The 21,968-nt window shown below is 39.8% G+C and overlaps 1 protein-coding gene across 2 annotated transcripts in view; it reads left to right on the forward strand.

The window, feature by feature from the left end:
• SPOCK1 (SPARC (osteonectin), cwcv and kazal like domains proteoglycan 1) overlaps positions 1–21,968 on the forward strand; it is a 324,520-nt gene that overhangs the window by 83,989 nt on the left and 218,563 nt on the right. The gene's annotated exons all lie outside the window — the stretch shown is intronic.

Consider the following 21,968-nt stretch of genomic DNA (forward strand, 5'->3'; position numbering starts at 1 on the left):
GCTAGGTGCTGCTCTGCTCAGTACCGTCGGGGCTTGGGCTATTCTCAGCATTCCCAAAGGAGATCCTGTGGGGGAGGGAAAGATGAACAGCAAAAAGAGCAGACCGATCCCACAGAAAATTTTAATCTGTGCAGTTCCTGATCCCAGTTACCACATAATTCGCTTGTCTGAGCCAGTGAAGAGATCACGTAGGAAAAAATGACAGAGGGTAGGGATGATTTTTTTTTTTTCAGCCTATGCCAGGTTCAAGCAGCTGTGGATACGTGGCCCACCCTTACCAGTAAGGAAGCGTGTATTGCCATTCTCTCCCCAGTGCAGTGATGTCTTGCAGTGTCCTCAAACCTTGTATTTTAGAAGGTACCACCAACTCTGAAGGAAGTAAATGCGCTCCTTGTAATATGGAGTCATGGTTGCTCAAAGTACAGCTTTGATAAGTACATTTCTACATCATGAATAAAGAAGATTGAGGATTTATTCTAATAGTTACAGCACATGGTTAATCCATTCTGCCACTGATGATATCCATGTATCTGTTTGTTTTGGCTAATCTGCGTAGGCATTTCTGTTATGAACATCACTGTGCTGTCTCAGTGCTTTACATAGCCGTTGTATATTAGTGAAGAAACATCTCTAGTTTAATTAGTTCAATTTATGGCATGAATGAGTTCAGGATTTATTATACAGTGGATGCTTATTTAAGAGAGACTTAATTATTCATTTCTACATTTGGGTAAGGGTAACGTGGCCTCAACAGAAATACATTCCTGTTAAGTTTAGAGGTATTAGTTTCTTCCACTGAGCTGTAGAAAAGTCTGATGAAATAAAAATCTAATGCAGACACAGTAAATTACTCTGTTCCCACCTCACACAGGAATTGAGCTCAGAAATGATTAATGTGCTATAGATTTCTATAGCAGGTCAGAAGAAGCAAAGAAAATGATCCACTCGCTCTCACCAGGACACAGCAGCTTTAGTGTTTAGTATGTTCATCCATGCTTTGTCTGTTGGAAGGATACAAAATAAAAACCCGAAAAGGCGTTTATCTTTATTCTGTGTAAAGGAGGGAGAGGATGACAATTAAATTACATAATGGAAAGGCTAAACCTCTGCAATTTGTACTTGATCTAAAACCAACTATTATCTAAGAAAAATGGATCAAATTCTACTTTTGGTGATGTCATTACTATCCTGTGGTGTTAACTAGGCAGCGTGAGTGCAGCTGAAGAACCTTCCTCAGTATCTGTTTCATTGGGTGTACAGAACTCAATGTTATTAAGAGAAAATTATGAGAATTAAATGGGCGGTGATTGGGACGAAGAGACTGTTTTCTCAACGCTTGAATTAATGATCTCTTTCTCTCTTGCTGTGTTGGATGTGTTGTGGCAGCATTTTCCATAAGAAGTTGCTTAGCCTGGATTTTGAAGCAAAACTAGCTTTTTACTTAGGTGCTCCACTTCAGGACACATCCTGGGACATATCCTGTGCTGGGAGAGTTGGAAGTGTTCTGGTGCCTCTGTGGCAGTCCTCCTGCAGCAAACAGAGACCAGTTTCTGTTGGGTTTGTTGGTTTTGTTGGTTGGGGGTTGTGATTGTGGTTTGTTTGGGGGTTTTTTTTTCCTTCCTACAAAGTGATTCTCTATAGGGGATGTTAATGTGCTCAAAGGTTGTGTGGGAATGAACAACAGCTTATTCTGGGGATACGCTCTGTGCTCGCAAAACCTATCAGGTAGGTTATTCTGATAAGAGCAGCTAGATGGGTTTTCCTGAGGAATTAGTTGTGCTGCATGCAGACAGGACTTCAATTCACGAGAAATAGCCACAACTGGAGGGTGCTTTTGGAAATATCAGAAGAAACGATAACTGATCTTTTCTCAAAATACCCAAGTTTTGTTTGTCAAGCCAAGATACATTAGGCTACCTAGGCAGTCATTAGTTTTGCAGGTTTGTTTTAATGGAATGGTTTAAAGTAGTGTCAGTCACTGCCTCTTGAGCATGGTTTTCTCTCTATTAGTGATGATCCCACTCCCCCATACCTAATGAATCGCAGATGAGCAGAAGTCTGAAAGTAAAAGAAGGCTGTGTGTGAAGCTTAACAGAACTCAAGTACAAGAAAAACTGAAGTAGACTCACCTTGAAAAGCATTGGAAGGGAGAATGGAGGACCCGTTTGGAAAAGTTCTTTGCAAACAGCTCACTTTCTCACACATTCAAGCCCAGTCAGGAGCCAGGCTACAGCAAAGCACTGAATCTCCAGAGCTGCTGTGCTGTGTATTTATGTTTGTGCTCGAGAAAGGCTGCCAACATCAATATTGATTGTGCTGTCCATTCCAAAATACACTATATGTGTCACAGTTTTGTGCCAGTCGAATCAGCTGATACTGAATCCAAGGCAAGTGCCAGAGCTCAGTGGCAAGATTGGGAGGGAGGATTGTTAGTTTCTCCCAAATATTTTTTACAAAAGAAAAACATTTCCTTTGACCAGTACATGTTAGGGGGTGATGGGAAAGAATTTGATTTTCAGGAGTTATTAGTATTTTGGGTGAAAATCCATGGAATTCTTCATTTTCTCAAAAGATGCCCTTTTTCTTATAAGTTTTTGAAAAAAAACCCACACGACTACCTCCCCAAACCCAGATTTTTTTATATGGTTTATTTTACATGTCTAGTTTTATTCAAAACAATTAAACATAATGTTTCAAATAACAAGACAAATGCAAAATATATCAGACGTAATCTTTGGGAGATGTAATCTGCTAGTCTGTTGGGTTTTGTTAATATATAGCTAAAAATCTGCATCTAAACTATAAATAGATAACAATTATATACAGTATTTCATCAAAGCTTAGTTATTTTCTCATAATAGATGGGATTTGAGGGTATGTGTTGGCTAAGATTTCTGTCGTATTCTTTATGTGTATATGATTACACCAAACACCCAAGGTTACATGGAAAATTTGAGTCTGCATTTTTAGCCTGGGAGTCCCTCGGGTTCTGTGAGAGCTGAACAGATGAAGATTTTGCCAGCTTTTCCAAATTTGTAGAGAAAGTAATTAATTCCTTTTGCTAGTTAAAAGACACCAGAATGTCACTGTCAATGCTTAGAAATCAAAACTAGACATATTCAGAGTAGCAATAATGCTCTTAAACAATAGGAAATAATTAATAGATATCCATGTGCTTCTTGGTCGTGTGAAATCCTGAAACTGGAACTGGATATCTTTGTAAAAGTTTAGGCTACATTACATGTACGTATTCTGAGTTTAACACTGAAAACACTGAAATTTAACATTACAGGTGATCACCTTCAGTCAAGTTTTTACTAGCAGGGTAACTGCTACCTTTTTTAAATATGCAAGACGTAAGTCTCAACAGAGCTTTATAACAATGAGGTAAACTTATTTTAAAGTCACAGACTGTAGTGTCCTTGCATGATGAGGCAGACACTAATTTTGAAAATAATTTTTAAAAGTCAATTTTCCTTCCTTTTTTTTTTTTTTTTTGCATAAGAAATGTGCTGGCTTTTTCAGTACGCACAGATTCATAAACTTCACAGTCGCAGTGGTCTGGTTTAATACTTCAGTCTGATTTCCTGCATTACCCTTTGACAAGAGGAGCTGAATTCTCCAACAACTTTTCTGATATCATTATGTATTTGTTAGTTTATATTGCAATTTTATTGTTGATCTCGAGGCAGAACTGGAGTTTCTCCATGCTGGAGTAAAGACACAAATAAATAAATATCCAAGCCAAAATGCCCAAGATTTGGCATGAGTCTCTATTTCTAGTATGGTAATCACTTTATTTCATTGAATTGAGCAGTCAGTGTTTTGGCTTCAGTCCTATTGCTTTTTATTGTGGCTCGTACAGCTGTTGTTAGCCTTTTTGTTTCCTAAGATCATACTCTGGTTTTCAAGACGTTTTCTTATGGTTCAAGGTGTGCCTGCTTTTGAGTTTAAGTTGGTTTATATCAAAATGCTCCCATTCTTTTAATGTAGAATAGCCCAAATCTGATTGAAATGACCCTAATTTTTCATTGCTTGGCATTGTTACTTCCAATCACCACAGAGGCTGAAGTTTACCCCTAACTTTATTTGGAAAGATTTTATGACTGTCTGACTTCCTTCTGTTACCTGTGTGCTAATCCCTCTTCCCCCCCCCCCCCCCCCCCTTCAGAATAAAAGTTATTTCTTGACTTCATTCATTGATCACAGAGATTTCAAAATCTTCTGTAACCTAATTTTTCTGTCTGTTATTACAATAAAATAAGGCCATCAAGTGCAACTGACTTCATAGTCTTTCAAAGTAGTGCACAAAGCTACACGAGTCTGTATTTCCTCACACTGGTCCATCCTGTTTAACGGTTTCTAGCATTGCGGCATATTTCACTTTTCTGCTTCCAGTTTTTGAATTAGGGCTGCCTTAGTCTGTGACTAACCTGTGTGTCAGAGTATATAATTTCTATCTTGATTGTGTGTATGTGTAAGAGGGCAGCAAAGCTGCAATCTGTTCACTGGTATTTCTTACAGTCATATTAGAGGAAGGTAGCACCAGACTTCGATAAAGCCCTCTTGTTAGAGTGTGTGTATCTCTGTGTGAGAAAATAGTAAATATATTGAGAGAATAATTCTGTATTTGATACGTAATTCAAAACCTCAGTGTCAGACTGTCAGTTCATAGAAACAGCCTCAACTCACATGCCTTCAAGGTTTGGTCAACTCTCCTCATTTGGTTGTCAGAATTCAAGCAAATCTCTGCAGGAACGTTCAGCTCCGCTTTGAACACTGCAGCAGTACATTCACTGTTCTGTCCAGGTTTATTTATTTTAAACAAATTATCTTTTCATGCTTATGATAGGTTAGTCATCATCAGAAAATTATCTCCCATGTTTGCTGATCCAGAGGAAAGGGAACCTGATGCCGTCGCATTGTTTGTGTTTGTTGGGAGATACATGCCATAGTTGTTATCAGATGTGATGCTCAGGGTTGTGCTAGCATCCAGTCATTCGCTTTGCCATATCAGATGATAAAGCCAAACAAATACCTTTAAAAAAAGAGAGCAAGCCTTTTTCTTTCCCTTTTTCCAGTGCTCCTCCCAGGCAGCAGACAGCTAGCAATTTAAATGAGTTGGGTTTATGGATGGCTGCAGAAGCTGTCTTCGTTTGCACCCTGTATATATCCATCAGCCTCTCCGCAGCATTTTCCTGCAGCAACAGGGGAACAGCTCATCAGGCCCATCCCTGTGGAGTGCTGCAAGGGGATGGAGAGGGCTGGACTGTGTGTTTGTGTAGGCTTGGAAGTGTGCTGGAACAAGAAGGCAGTTTGGAACTTGAGCAGTCAGAGGCGTATTGCGTGAGTAACCGCCCACAGCAAACATGCATATTAAAACCCTTGGAGGTTTACTAATGAAACTAAATGTGCTTTCCTACTTCTTGGTTGTTCTTGTGTATTTTAAGGGCAATAATTGCTTATGGCAAAAATTAAGTACCTATTAAAAACTTTGCAGACTGTATCTAATGCAATCAGACTTTCCTTATATCACAGCAACTGAATATATAGTAATATATTTTTCCATCTCCAAATCACTTTCAAGTGTAGAATCAATCACCATGCCACTCTACTGCAGTGGGTACATTGCTCCGGTTGCTGAAGAGAATATTGCAGTAAATAAACAATGTTAAGAGCTTGCTTAGCATACAGAAGTGTAGGTCGTCACACTTCAAAAGGAAGAAAATTGTTTTAAGCAAAATTGGGTATTTCATGGATTTACATGAATTTGACCGAGGAAATGAGAGGTCCCAGACCATCCCCCAGATTCTTTCTGAAATTACCTTATTTTGACTGATGAACTGCAGTGCATAACGGTGATATGTAAGACAGCCAGTATAGAGTGATTCTTGCTTTGGAAGAATATTTGTCGCGTATACATCCAGCCCTGTTCTTTCCCTCTTCCATCTCAGGCTTTTTTGCTATGCATTCCGGAAAAGCTAAGCATACTCTGTGACAGCCAGGTGAATATATATGGTGTTAATAAAAACAGTATCTTGGCAATCAATCTTCTGAGCTGGAGAGATACCTGGAGTAGCTCACTGCTCAGAGGTGGCTCAGAGCTCTGTACTCCAAAGACCCAAGCAAGTTTTGCCATTAAGAGAGATGTGATGTATTGAGAAAAAAAAAAAAAAAAAAAAAAAGGTGCCTCTCTGGGATCCAAAGGGTATTTTGGGGTGTTGTGATTTATCAGTATTTTGATAATCCTAGCTGCTAAAACTTGAGTAGGTCACTTTTTGGGGGGATGAGCTGCTCCTGAATGACTATTTCCCAAGTGCAAGCACTGGGAAAGGAGGAGACATTTTTAAATGATTGAGGAGGGAGCTGGGGAAAGTGACTGTCTGAAGCAAGAAAACTGTGTGTGTCTAGGCAAGAGGAGAACGCTCTGATAAGCCAAGTGTGGAACACAGCAGAGCAAGTCAGGCAGAGGAGCAGAGCACAGGGCATGTAGATGAGTGAGAGAACAAACAAAGGCCAGCTGCTGCCTTTTGGGGAAAATTATCAATTTTAACTTTGGCAAAGTTACCTTCAAAGTTTACCATGCCATCTACAGAAAAATAAGTTTCAAGATCACAGCTGTGTGAACAGCCCGTAAAACCGTGTAGCCAAAGATTTTGGGTAAGGGATCAGAGACCTTTCTCCTTCATTGCTTTCATCAGTGCTTCCACTCCACTGGCCCCTGGGGCTGGCAGAGTCCAGTCCAACCTGTCCAGGAGAGCTGACCTGGAAGCAGGGGTGTCTGTGCATATCTCTACATCTTAACTACTCTCTGCTTACCAGCCCTAAGGCATCCCCAGCACCTTTCACATCTCAACAGCCCTTAACCCCCAGCATTTTTTGCCCTTCCGCACAGGTTTTACCTGTAGCAATTTACTCCCAAACCTCTACTCACCTGTTTCTGCCCCACACAGTATTCCCAGAGTGCTGTTTGCTGACGAGCTGATTGATGCTCAGCCTCCTGTCAGAACTCCTTTGTCATCCACTCCTGCCAAGGATGTCCTCGCGGTGCTGCCACAGCTGCACAGCCTGCGCTTTGCGTGCCACTCACCTCACAGTTTGTCCTGTTGCAAAGAGGAGAAATGTGTCTGCATTCAGGAGGCTGCTGCTTCGTGCTGGTAAATCACAGGTTGAGTACCGCTGCTGTGTGTCTTCATGAATGAAGTAATGGTAAAGTACACCAAAAAAGAAGAGAGACCTGATAGTTTAAATAACACATCGGAAGTAATCGTGGATTAGAAGCACTTGGACGATTTCTTCCTAGTGAAGCAGAAATTTTAATCTATCTAATGAAAAAATATGTTATTGCCTGGCTAGAATGAACTGAAACTAGATTCTGATATATCCAGTATGGGAACACTGGAATTGCCATAAACTGAGAGTGTTGTTATGTTCTGAGCTTAATGGCAGTAAGTTGTTGAGCTATGCCCATAGGATTGCATTGTAGCAATTGTCCAACTTTCTACAAATAAATTCTTTGGCTCCGTTTTCACAGAGCTAGTGGATGATTAAATCTTCAAACAGTCTGGTTTGGATTTCTCTAAAAGCTAATGTTTTCTGGGTTTAAAGTATAAAGTAGGAGGCAATCCACTGTCTAGCTGATGAGTACTATAGGTGTAAATAATCAGCATTCATCCAAACGTCAAAAAATACGTAAAGAATCTGAAAGCGGCAGGATGGTGAAGAAAGGCAAGGTTCTGTGAGTAACCTGTAAATAAACTAAATTTTCAGGGAATTCCTTTAAGCTTTTCTTTTATTGACAGATATGTAATAGACATGTAACAGTCATTGCTTTTTATCTACAGTATCAGCAGATGATGAACCAGTGTTTTTGCCAGTGCTGTTGCTGCAAATGACCAATACATTCAGGAAGGAATCTGTTATGCTTAAGGTTAGGAAGAAGCATTGTAAATTCTCAGCCACGATTTTCTGTTATTTGTATGGATATAAATTAGGCATTAATCCTTTAGTCCATATACTGCTCTCATTTCTGTCACTGTTACATCTGCACAAATCTGCTGATTTCAGTTCGCATACTCCTGATTTATACTGATACAACCAAGAACATAATCTGTCCCAGCGAGTGCAAAGTAAACAAAGAGAAATATGTAATTAAAAATTTCAAGGACATATAGGAGACAGAAACTTTAGTGAGAATCTATCCAATGTGTCAGGACAGGCAGTGAAGAATCATGGTATCCAGATGACAGCCAGAAGTGAAATAGAAAGCAGAATAGGAGTTATTCTGAAATGCCAGAGTGAAAGATAGTGACAATATATTGGAGGTGCCAATTGCAGAATGGCAAAAAGACTAAAGTTGTAGTAAGAAGAAATAAAAAAAAAATAATTAAAAATTAGGTGCATATCCTGAAGATCAAGTTATAGGTACTTGGATGAAAATGGGAGAGAGACAACAAAAAGTAACTGTAAATAGTATTTTACCAAAAAAAATAAAAATGTGTGTGGCTGAAAATCAGTATGAAATGGAGAGAAATTTAACAGATCAGTGAGAGCAAAGGTGTTTTTAGCTTGATTAACTGTAACACAAAAAAAAAAAAATCTGAGCCGTGGTGAAGAAACACAGGTAATGAGAACTCTTTTAGGGAGTTGCCTACTAAAGTTGAAGCAATAGGCACAGAACAAAAAGGGCTGCTAACAGTCTTCAGTAAACACTCTGCTGCTGGAGTTGTCAGCAGTCACAGAGAAATCTTTACAATATTTGTAAAATGTACAACCACTGAACCTTGCAGAAAGAAATAAAATATATACAGATAGGTCTGCAGTTCTCTAATGTTAGTACAGGAGAAAAACTGTAAAATTGACGAGGCACTCAGAAGATGCTCAAGGTCTTAAAATCCAGAATTATGAAGATTTATGATTAATGACTTTTTGCCTCCCCACCTTATTTTGAGGTTTTGATGATTTTTTTGAGGCAGGAATTTTAGATTAACCATGCAGAACTAGATACAATGAGCTGTAGGCCAGTAAATGAAGGCAGTTTTGAATGAAGGCGAAAGGCTGCAGTTGAAAACGTAATTGCACAGATACGGCAACCAGGAAAGCACGCTACAGGATTGCACCTTATAGTGACAGAGAGTCATACAGAATGTTGAATATAGTTGTCTGAGACTTCTAAGTGTATTTGACTTAGTGTGGGGTTTTCAAAACTGAAAGGCTCCGGTTTAGTAGCCTATTTGTAGATACAGGACAGAGGGGATTATGCTGAGTGTAACACAGTAGCGGATCATGCCGGGATGTTGGTGCGGGCTGTATGTTTATTCAACCCTCTGAGCAGATGTGAGACTCAATGTGGCCGTTCTCTTCAAGCTCTTCCTGCCTCTTGTCAACAACTGATTTTTTAAAGGATTGTTACAGATGCATAATGATGCCTTCCAGCAAATTTCAGGATCTACCAGTCTTTCTTAGAGGTGAGCTATAGATGTAATCTCAGAGAAAGGCCTGCTATAAGGAAAGCAATGATCAGTTGGCAGCTGGTTCTTGAGGTCCCTGCATGGCCTCTTGCTGTTGTGTTAGACTCCACTTCTGGAATCATCTCACAGTGCATCAGACTTACCCATCACTTTCTCTTTGGTTAGTAATGTTCCTCAGCCCACAACAGTCCAGCTCATATGATCTAGATCTCTTAATCATCTAGTGTTTAATCAGGATCTGTTTTGGTCCTAGAATGTCTTAGAAGTAGTGCTCAGCAAGTGCAAGGCATTTATTCATTAGCATTTTAGTTTGCATCAAGGTATGCCTTATCTCCCAGCTGTCTCCAGTTACTGTGCTGCTGTTTGCGCTGCAGAGCATGTGGAATGGATTCCTTATTGATGAAAGGAGAAAACAGATGTGCTTGGAGTTATCCATACCTAATAGCCAAGAGATCAGTTCCAAGGATCAGGCTGGAGCTAGTCTGAAGCAAAGTGTGGGCTTCATGTGCAGAATAGACGCTGGATCCTCAGCATGAATTATTCCATTCTGCAGATCCACTCCTCACGCACCATGCTGCTTGTTGATGTAAATGTCAGATCTGTGCTGCAGGAGGTTTATTGTATATGTTCTTTCCTTCCATAACATATATCTGCAAACCTGCCTGTGTACATTGCAGCTGGTGAAGGGTCAAGTCCTTCCCCTGTCACGTAGGGTGGTGCTTTTCAGCCATCAAATGTTCTCAACCCACTGTTAAGAAACAATACGTGAAACCATCACTTGCATATTATTACCTGATTTCAGGGGTCTAACACGAAGACAAGTGCATGCAGCCTCCAGACTGGTGCTGAGGACTCGGTTTCTTTTTAAGCATCCACTAAGCCGTGGCAGTTTTAGTGTCTCAGTGTGGTTAACCATCATTTTCTGAGAAACAGACAAACTGAGCGATTTCAGAGAGTCTCATATAGGGCAGATTATTCCAGTCCTCAAGCTGATGTAAAAATTACGTGGTGTGTTTTTCATTTGGCTGGATTTTTGTCTTTTGATTTCAGGTTGCAGTTTCCCTTGCAAACTCTTCTCAAAATACTTCCGTGAAAAGGAGTTCACCTCTGTTGAAATATTCTACCAGCTCATATTATGTTTGACTGAGCTGACAAATGGCTTGACAGCATTCCTGGAATCTGCCAAAATATAATTTCAGAAATGACAATACCATGCGAGGTAATAATCTAAGTGAGTGTTACTGCAGCTGAGCATTCACGTTCCTGACTTTCTTTAATACAGTTAGAACCAGGCAAGTCCCAGTTGTTTGTTTCTTAGAATTGTAAAACTTTCTGGTCTGTGTTTCCCTGTCAACCCATGATTATAATTCATATTTCATGGTTAGCTTATAACGAATGTAGCACATTTCAAATTGCTCCTTAAATAATGGGGTGAACAATGGGATTGACCTTAGCGTACAGCTATGAAGAAGTACCTTCAGTGCAGGAAATGCTCTATTTTAATTATCTGTTGATCCACTGGATCTCCTAAAAAATGAGCGAGAGCTGCTGTTTAGTTCCTGAGAAATCACAAAATTACATGAATTAGCAGTTTCAAAGTGTTTATGGAGATGAAGTTTATCTTGTGGATTTTGTAATGTTACTGGTTTTGAAGTATAATTTCCAATTTGAGCTTTCTTAGGTATTAAAGCTGTTTTAGAGGACCTACAAGTAGACATTGTAGTTTTAATGTAAAAATTATTGTATCTGCCTTACTAAAACCTGTGTCTTAATTTCTTGCAGTATTGTAATGACTCTATATTACCAAGCAATTTGGTATTTTTAATCACGTAGTGTTTGCACAGTCTCAACTCATATATTTGTGGATATATTTTTAAGATGCTGTTACTTTTAGGGAAGTTTCAGAGTGTTTTCTGTAAGTTCCTCAACACTGTCCAAATCCCACTCACATTCAGGTTCACACAACCAAGAGAAAAAGCCACCGCCTGCTTTCCCAGCCACTTCTGCAGTTGAGGACATCACCTTCCTAGGATCCAGCAGCCGGGAATTTTGCCTTCAGTAGAAGCAGAATGGAGCTAAAAATTAGGGGGGAAATGGTGCTTGGGTGCTGTGAAGATAATGCTAAATCTGTGTCTGTCTCCAACAACAAATATTTAATAAAACTGTGGTAGACCCATTTCAGGGAATTTTTCTTTGAGGGTGGATTTAAATCTTACTAATTTTGTTAAAACCAGTTAGGATGTACTCCTCTCTAAGCGCATTCTTGTATATATTGAAACAAATAGAAGTGTGACTCTAAATCTCAGCTCTTGACTTGAGTGAATACTGGTGGTTATTAAGGAAATCTATTTTATTAATCTACAAGTAAAATGTCTTACTTTGTTGGAAATTCTCAGAGCTTTGGCTCATAGCTTGTGCGACTCGTGAATAAAGTTGAGGCTTTGGCTTAGCAGCATGAAAACTTGTTTATGAGGAGCATTTAAGGCATATGTTCATTGATTAGGTCACTAAAGACAGAAAGAAACAAATATTTAAGGGGTTTTTTTTTCCCCAGAAATGGGTAGATTAGTTGTAAGGATATCTTAAACCTTTTTGTGCTATAGTTCATGGAACCATGAAAAAGGTTAGTTTAAAATGTGTATGGTATTGAACAGAAAACAGAAGAGTATTTTAAGAGTAAGAGATTAATGTTTAGGTTTACTCACTGTAATTTTAGTAGATGTGTGTAATTCATAGTAAATGTGTGTGTTTGTATTGGAGGGAGGGTTCAATTAGAGCATGTTTCTAGAGATCCTCAGTGCACTTACTTAGTAATTCTATATTCTGTAGTTGCAGCTGCTCTCTAAGATATATATTTCCTCTGATTTTACATCTCTAAGGTTTGGAGATTAGTTACACTGAGTGTTTGAACTATTTTCTCTGTTGTTAGAATTAAATAGCCAGTTGTACTAGACCCCAGGTGTAAAATTACAGCTGATCAAAATTCAAACATTCTCTTGTGCCTGTAGAAGCCTTTATGACCTTCAGTACTCTTCAGTTGTCTCTCAGTGCTGTTTTTTTCAGGTTCTATTCTTTGTTGAAATGCTGTTTTGATTTGCTTTAGACCCATTTAATGGTTTAATCCCTTTAACAGTGAGCGACTGTAATGTCTAGATATCCAGGAACATACTTCTGTTTACAGCAGAGCAGTTCAGAAAATGCCTTTTTGAGATCTGGAAGCAATTCTCCTGAGCCATGGCTGCTTGGTTAGAAAGTTCCTGAGATTGTGAAAGGAATTTTTGTTACATCTTACTTTCTGATGTAATTATTCATTCCTCACCATGCCACACTACATACTGACCTTTTATCACTGATGCAGAGGGGCACATGTTCTGGCAAGATCAAGAGTGCATTATAGTTCCCTACAGGAGACTCCTTCAGATGTCTGTCCTTGATCCCAGAAGCATGCTACTGTAAAAAATGAAAGGTCACTTAGTTTTCTCAATTTGGTCAGAAGAACTTTGGCTGAATGTTGCTTTATCATCGTGATCACGGCTGCGGAAGCTTAGTACAATGTATATTTCATATTTTTAATTTGTCCTTTTCGAAGCAGCTCTGAACGTGTGTCAGTAATTGACAGTGTTGACACTGAATACTGTTGCTGGAGTGTGTACTGTGTTAAATTCCCTATGTACACAATTAAGAATTTTAAATTATGAATCAAAAGCCAATGAAAGCATAAAGAAAATGTTCAAAATTCCTGGAGTCATGTAACACCAGTGTGTCGTGTTTGAGTCTTTCTGCTCACTTGTTTGTCATGATTCTGAAACAAAATGGAAATATAGTCTGAGTATAGCTGACACAATGATATTTGTTAATATATCGACTTGTTACTGATACGATGATTTAGTAGTATCTGTGGCAGTACTTTTTGGGGGTGAGTAGTTCTTACCCTAGTGTGTAGGGTATGAGGGGTCACTATCCCTCCTGAGGGGAAGATACTAAGATGGTCGCAGTGGCCAAGTTGACTAAAATCTTTATCCAGTAATAATGATGTTGTCTTTGCTAGCTAGAACTCCTGCTATCAACTGGAAGTGTGTGAATTAATCTGTTAGATCATCTTTATCATTGCAAATTCAAGCGGAATTCTAGTTCGACTTTTGCAGATTAAAATGTTCAGCATGGCTCCGAAGTTGCCTTTGGACAGTGTTCCATGGAATTCTTGAGAACAAATTATGCATAAATTCGGCAGTCAGGTGCTGTCTTCTGCTGAAATAAAATAGGATCAATGCACATGGAAACCTTTGTACTGTGGATGCTAAAAGCCTTGGCATTTAAATCCCACTGGAGCCATTACTGCAGTTTAGCTATCCTTTGCCTGAACCAGAATATTTTGTTTCTTTGGCCTTTTTATATAATTTTTTTAACCTTTTTTTTTTTTTATTATTGATTATTTGAGCTAAATCTTTTGAAATACTATTCCAACAAAAACTAGTTCACTCCAAAATACTGTTGCTTCAACCAGATGGCTAAGTAGCAATCATTTATGAAAGGTCATGTTTTGTTACTGTTACTTTACAGCTGACACAATAAATTGGTTCCTTAATATTCAGAATAATCTGTATTATTTAATCAGTTTTAATAGATTAATGAGGTACTGTTAGTAAAATGTTACATTCATGCACCTCCTGTGATTCTTCAGGAAATGGGTAGAGAAGACGCAAGTCTTGTCAGTAACAAAACAGAGTCGTGAAGGACTTGACTTGAATCAACCAGCCCCAGCTGGAAAACCTCATCACATGATAACTTTTATAAACTGATCAACATATTTAAAATAACCTACTATATGGTCAAGTTGCTGGTGATAAACAAAGTGAGGAGTGCTTTCTTGTGGGAGGACAGGATTTCTGTTTGCAGCAACTGCTGCAATTATTTAGCTGCTTGGTTCCCATTAAGCTTGCTGTCAGCTGTGCATAATGATTTTTGATGTTGTGTTGTTTTTTTTTTAGAATGGATAAAATGCCAGAGACAGTTAACAAAATGATGTTATAAACTGGAATGGAAACCACACGTTTGCAATACCTCACAAGGTTTCTGGTCTGAAAACGTGTACAATTGCCTCACACAGTCAGCAGCTGGTGATTTCATATGCCAGTTGACCATGACAGCTTCTTTCCTGATGAAGTTCTAAGAAATTTCAAATACTGGCTAAAACTGGCTAAAGGGTGGCAAAGATGTTCTTTTCAATAGCAGCATGACTAGTTTGGTTTTATGTTTGGGAAAGGCTTGGTTTTTTTCAACAATGCTTGGAGCTAGATTTTCCCCGAAGCTACAAATGAAATACAAACAAATGCATGTGTACTCCCAGGGAGAGTTCATTGCTCATAATTCAGTGTCATTCATACAGTCTATTTTTAGGCATTAGTTATGCATTTAAAGAAGTAATTTTAAAGACTTGGGACATAGAGACCATTAAACTAGTTACTATAGATCTCAGAAAATTGTGTCACTAAATATCAAGGTTAGATAAGTTGGTTTTATTCAACTGCTGTTTGTACCCTTGTACATTTTAACCATTGGGATTTTTATATCTAAGTGGAGTATCAGCATGATTTTATTCATAACTTTTATTGTATAACTTTGATATTAGGAGAATTACTGCTTTATCTCGAATAATGAAATTATTCCCATAATGGTAAATTAAAAACCCCAAAATAATCACATGACTCAAAACAGATTTCTGAAGACTACTTCTAAAATAAAACAAGAAATAACTATGTATTTAATTATTATGCAAATTTTTATTCACTGTAAAGCAGTTCTCATATGTGAAAGCAATGGTAGCCTTAGGATTCTTTCGTGTGGATGTTGTTCTCCAGATACAAACCCCAAATGTTCAGCTAAAAAGGGCCGGTGAATCTGTTACAAACAGCTACTGCAAATGTACTCTCAAAGCAGCAAGGATATTGAAAATGAAGTAACATTGCCGGTGGCTTCATAACCTTCAAGCTTAATGTGTTTGGCTTTCAAGCTGCCTAAAAACAATTGCTTTCCAAATATGTAATTTGGATCTTTGAATGAAAATTAAGATGTGAGAAGTTTAGTATCTCTCTGTTCAAGGTATGTTTTAAATATTACACGTATTGCTAGTATGATTAATTTGCAATACTGTCCTCTATAGAGAGAGAACCTGCAGGGGGGCATTCTTCACCAATATTCACAATAATAATCCTAGATAAAGGCACAGTGCTTTTGATAAGTGGAAAACAAGCAAATGATCATGTGAGGAAACAACACTAGGGCAGGTTGTCAATTTGTGACTCTTCAATTCACACAGCAGGCATTCATGTTATCTTTATGCATTAGTTGGAGCCTTAAGGATTGCTAGTTTCGGTGAGTTAGCCTGCTTACCCAGCTGCTAATTCATGCATAGTGTTAGTTCAGAGATCAGAAATAACGCTGCTTCAAGAAATTCTACCTAGAAGGAGGGGGAATATATTTTTGTAATCTCTGGCTCTGCTTCCCGAGCCCTGTTTGACTAGGTGCTGTTCCATTCGTGAAAGTGGGAGCTAACGACTCCCAGGGCTGCTTCTCTCTGTGTTCTGTGCTGAAGCTGCTGCACAATTTAAGTAGCTCTTCATGGGTCAAACTGAGAACCAGTGCCAAGCTCACAGGGAAGAACGGGGGGTGTGTATTTTCTAGCTAAGAGGTGAAACCCCATTGGTCTTGACTGTATTTTCCCAGTCCTCCGAAAACTAATTCCATTGACTTAAGTGTGTTCCACGGTAGACTTTTGGTTTCTAACTGGGTTTTATAAATCCTGTGGCAGATAGTACAAATCCCAAGGATCGTTTTATCAGAGGGATCTCTCAAGCTGGTTTTTTTTCTGAAATATGTTTATTCTCTGCCCTCCCATGAGGGCGTTCGGCTTTGCTACCCAGTTGCACCCTGCTTGGGCTTGGCTGCATGGGTGGGAGCTCCGTGGTGATGGATCCACAAACAGCTGCTGCAGTCTGAAGCTCTGGCACCCTGTGGAGCTTCAGTCCTCTCTGTCCCAGAATTCTGCTGCCATCCTCTTCCATTTATTTGTCTTGTTTGCCACCTGCACCTTCCCTCCCAAACAGTCCTGTTCCTGAATAAGTGATGATAAATTTAATTTACTGTCTATCACTGGGATCCCTGACTGATGTTCGGAAGCTCAGTCAACTGTTGTGGGAGATGGATGGGGAGGTTTGTTTAAGCAGAGATTTGCATGAACATGCTGTAGGCGTCGGGGTATAATTGGAGAGTAACCAAAAAATTTGGAAAGTCTCAAGTGGCTGGGACCAAATGCCGGGGTGACCTTAGTGATGTGTTTAGGCGTCAGTAACTGTTGAGCTTTCCTGCAGATTGCCTCAGGACCTGCTTGCCTGAGGAAATTGTTTCAGCTGAGGTGGTAAAACATCATGACACTACCTCTTGTCCTCAGGCCCTGTTAGAAGTGTGCCACCGCTTGTCTTCCCTGCATGCTAATTCCTCCCTGCCTTTGCTGCGGGTCTGATAGCCATGGTGGAGGCTCTTTGAGACATCATGGAAGGGGAATGTGTGACTGGAGAACAGAAATGAAACGTGAAGCTGCAGTGCCTCTCAGACAGTTGTGTGTGGTGGATGCATTGTAGCTAGTGAGTATGTGTTGTTAATTTACAACGTAAGCAATGAAGTAACATTCTGTTTTTCAATCTGATCTTGGAGTTGCAGCATCTGTGACCGTATGGCCCGTCCAACACAGCAAGGTTCAGTGAGCCCATGCTTTGCTCCTGAGTTTTACCTTCTGCGCTTGTGAGAGCTTTACAGCTTGCAGCATAACCTGGGGTGGCTGGTGGGTCGTACTAAAGTGGGAAAAACTTCCTGAAAGTAAAGTTAGAATTATTTAAGTCTGAGCAGGGATAATGGGCTTTTTAGCGCATCCTAATGAGAGGAAGAGTTCAGGCAGAAGTGATAATGTATTTCTAGTTAATCCGCTAAAAGGGCCAGCAAAGGATAATCAAACCAAGGCATGTTTTTTTACCCAGTTTTAGGTATTTCAGCACAAGCTAGCATAGGCAGTTGTGTGATTGTTCCAGCCACCCGAATATATCAGCTGTGTATGCTGGCACAGCGCTGTGCTAAAGCAGCTCTATAGCTGCTGGCTCACAGCTGGCCCTCATTCATCCTGCTCGAAGCACAAGCGGAGTAAATGAGCAGCTGTTTGCCCTCGACATTGTAGACGTACCCTCTGGCTTCATTCTTATGGATAAACAGAGTGGTTTGAGGTTGGTGGGGTTTTTTGGTTGCTTTTTTTTGTTTGTTTTGTATTTTTATGAAATGTTTTTAATTCTTACTATATTTGTCTTTTTACCAAAAAAACCCAAACCACCAAAAACCAACCCCCCCCCCAAAAAAAAAAAAAAAAAAACACACAATAGAGCAGCTGGAAGATTTCTGTGTAAAAGGCCATATGACTGAAGAATTCTGAAGAATGAGAATTCTTATTCTGACTGACATGGGCTCAGTGGTAACTTCTCCCTTTTTTTTTTTTTTTTATTTTTAAATCTAATTTCAGAAGCTTTTGCCACCCCAATGAATCATTTTGACTGTGGGTAAAAAAAGCCTATGCTGTAAGTTTTGACTACCACTTTCTTACTTATTGCCTATGGAAACTTCCAGAAAAGTCTTCTAGTAAAACAAGAGTGGCAAATTTTGTTCCTTGATGTAGCACAAAAAAAACCCAACCCATGAAAAAAAACCCCTTTTAATTCATGCAAATAATAAAAAGGTAACATTCTGGGTCATATTGAGCAGAAGAAATTTTTTTGCATATTAGTGGTAGCTGAACAGAATGTACATGTGCTGAGAATGTGGGTCTTATGGGACATCTGAGATTGTAACACATAGTCAGGTGTCTTTTCTATATAATACATACTGAGGATATATTTGGATATGCATTTTTTTATTTTATACTTTTATCAATGAGCTGGTATTAATGTATTTAGCGTTATATATGAGTCCAATGTGAATTCTTTATACCATTTGAACCCTTTGTACCATTTCATTCTAGGCTAAAGCATTTAATTTTGTTTTTATTAATGACTTACAGTATTCTAGACGGTTCAGGTTCTGACATTCGTTACATGTGGTACTACTTCAGTCTGGAGTGATTTCTTCCAGTTTCACCACTTAATATTGCTAGCTCTTTAAATAAAGCCCTGCATTCCTGGCCTTTCAGGGAAACGTATCACTAATTTTTTCAATGGATTCCCCTCCCAAATTTAGAATGAAATATCCACACGCTAATTCACTAAGCAAAAGCATCCTGTCTGGATGCATATTGGCTGATTCCCAGAAGAGAGGGCGACCAAGCTCAGAGGTGGTTGGAGATGTCTTAATGTGCTGATGAGTTTGGAGGCAGCTCTTGATGCTAATGCAGACCCTGGGCACTAGCTACCACTGAGAAATCTTTATTCACTGAAGCACTCGGTGGGTAAAATATTTTCTCTTCCTCGTAAATAAATAAATAAATGATGTGTAATTTGCTGACACAAACTATTTGCTTAAAATAGGCAATAGGCCTTGGGGAGATATTTATGATACAGGCTAGATTGACTTCAGCAAGCAGCAGCTGGTGCTTCAACACTGCTTGGTGTTGGAAAGATCTTCCGTACTGCAAGGTAAAGAGGCAGAAAATGCAGCTGTATCTTTCTGGAGCTAATTTTAAAAAAGCAATGAGCTGGTAATTACCACTTTTCCCAGCTGGTCTTTATGAGGGTAAAAGGTTTAATCATAGATCGGGGATGGAAGAGGAAAATACTAAGCAGGCTGCACACCAGCATTAATAAACATACCTCCTGGAGATACTTAGAAATTGAAGCTCTTGTTGGCTGGGAGGAGCTGGGAATGAAGATTACCTCCAGAAGGTTATCTGACAGTCCTTGGGGCCTTCCTATAGGATTTTCCTCAGGAAGGCTCTGCGATGAGGGTCTGGTGCTGGCTGTGTACCCTGTGGGCTCATCCTGCTCAGTACGATCTTCCCAGGCCCCAGGGGAAGGAACTGAGCTGAGCTCGTCCTGGAAAGGTGCAAAATAAGGGGAATATTCTGTGGAGTTTTTTTCAGTCAGCATCTCGTTTCTGCTTGATTCATACAAATAACTTACAAGCCCAATTAACGCAACTAAATATAAATATTTTTGCACCCATTTAGGTAATGTTTGGCTCTATTTATAAGCAAGAGCATCTTGCAAGAGCTTCTTTTTGACAAGTAAATAAAAAAGTATAGAGAGTGCTAGTGTGTTAGTTAATTTAACCATGCTTCATTAACTCTTCCAAAATACCAGGTCTTAGGTAATAACGAAACCAAAAAGTAACAATAGAGTAGGTGTGGTAGGAATAACTTCAACTTCAGGGGTGCAAGAAGCTGTTGTTTACTTCCTTAGTTGATAGAGGAAAAGAGGATAAACCTGTTTGGTTTTAACATTAATTTCAGGTTTTTAACTATTGTTTTTGTAGTGATATGAAGGGTAATAGGAGAGAAGAGCAGTCATATGTTAATGTACTGGTCTTAGGGTCAATTCCGACTTGCTAACTTTTCTGATATGACTAATGGGAAATGGTGTCAGACCCATGTCTACTTCAGGCTTTGATTTCTGCAAATCATAACCCCATCTGTGATTTCTGATGAAGGTTTTTGATAGTTCTGCCTGTAAAAAAGTAAGAAAGTTGTTTTGGTTTGGGTTTTTTTGCGAGCTTTTAAAGTAGCACCTTTTAATATGGCCTTTGCATACTTAGTTTGACATATGATTATTCTCTTGATTGACTTTGTTGATGACATATCAATCTAAGTTGGCTGAATTTGACACCTATGTATTGAATGATAAAAGAATATTTTGCTCTTGTTGAGAAACAATAACTTATTATGCCTGATATAGCAAAATGAATTCAAATCACTTCAAAATATGTTTCACTTCATCTCTTGATTACTTAAATCAAAATAATAGAATTGCAGTAAAGAACTGGGGCCCAAGTCTAGCAATTTATATTTGCCTTGGTAAAATTATTTCATTTGTTATGATCATGAGACCCCACCTGCACACCTGCAGTACTGTGTTCAGCCCTGAGGCTCTCAGCTTAAGAAGGACACGGACCTGTTGGAGCGAGAACAGAGGAGGCCATGAAGGTGGTCAGAGGCTGGAGCATCTCTCCTGTAAGGACAGGCTGAGAGAACTGAGGCCGTTCAGCCTGGAGAAGAGAAGGCTCCAGGGAGACCTTCCAGCAGCTTCCAGTACCTAAAGGGGCCATCAAGAAAGCTGGGGAGGTTTTTTACAAGGGCATGTAGCAATAGGACAAGCAGGAATGGTTTTAAGTTGAAAGAGGGGAGATTTAGATTAGGTAAGAGGAAGAAATCCTTCCCTGTGAGGGTGGTGAGATGCTGGGATGGGCTGCCCCGAGCAGCTGTGGGTGCCCCATCCCTGGCAGTGCCCAAGGGGCTGGACGGGGCTGGGGGCAACCTGGGCTGGTGGCCGGTGTCCCTGCCCATGGCAGGGAGTGGGACTGCGTGGTCTTTAAGGTCCCTTCCAACCCAAACCGTTCGGTGATTCTATAACTTCTCAGTTAAGTTTCCTGAGGGTAAAATCTTGAAGTAGGATTCCATGATGCGCAGTGATGAACACACACAGAGCTGAAAAGGCCGCTCCTGTCCCAAGTCTTGCAGTTGAATTGGGTCCGGGGATGTCAAAGGTGAGCTGTTCTCTGTGTGAGGGGCTCTCGGGTCGTATGCCTTGCTATCCTGGGTGGATGTCTATCCTAGGCAGGTGATAGACTTTATAACGGGGCAGCCAGAGGCCTCATCCTGTGCCCAGTGGGACAGAACAGCACTCAAGGTATCCTTGAGAACTGGGTTGGGGCCAGTTTGGCAGGAGTCAGATTTCCCTTCCTGGAAGTGGAAGCTGAGTATTTGCTGTGATGTGAGAGCCTGGGTCCATCAGGGACCTGGAGTCACAGGACTTGCAGTAAATTCCGTACCGTTCCCCTCAGCGTGTCTGTGCTCTGTGAGAGGGACCGGCAGCTTCTCCTTCAGGGTTCGCGTTTATTCCTGGCTGTGAGCAGAGGCCAAGCCAATACATCACATTTCCATAACGCTGAGTTGAGCTAAGGGAGTCAGATCCAGCCCTGGTTTGCAGTATCAATTCTTCTCTTTCCATGCATGATTTTAGGTGTGCAGAGTCCCTTCGTTTAATTAAAAGATTGACTTAGTCATATGCAGCCACTGAACCGTAGGCAAAACCCTCACAGTGTGAATTCTGTGCAAGGAGAAAGATATTTTTAAATATTTGTTCATCATCACCTGTTGTATTGAAGTGGGTCCATGCCTGGTTTTGCTTTTCCTTCAGTGTCCATCAAATAAGTAGTGTTTAAAGTCAGCTAGGAAAGAAAATATTAATTCTCTCATATCGGGTGTCTAACAGATGACTATGTGGAACAAACACTTTCTGGTGGTTTTGTCAGCCC

This window comes from Falco rusticolus, chromosome 8, assembly GCF_015220075.1.
Source record: "Falco rusticolus isolate bFalRus1 chromosome 8, bFalRus1.pri, whole genome shotgun sequence".
NCBI lineage: Eukaryota > Metazoa > Chordata > Aves > Falconiformes > Falconidae > Falco > Falco rusticolus.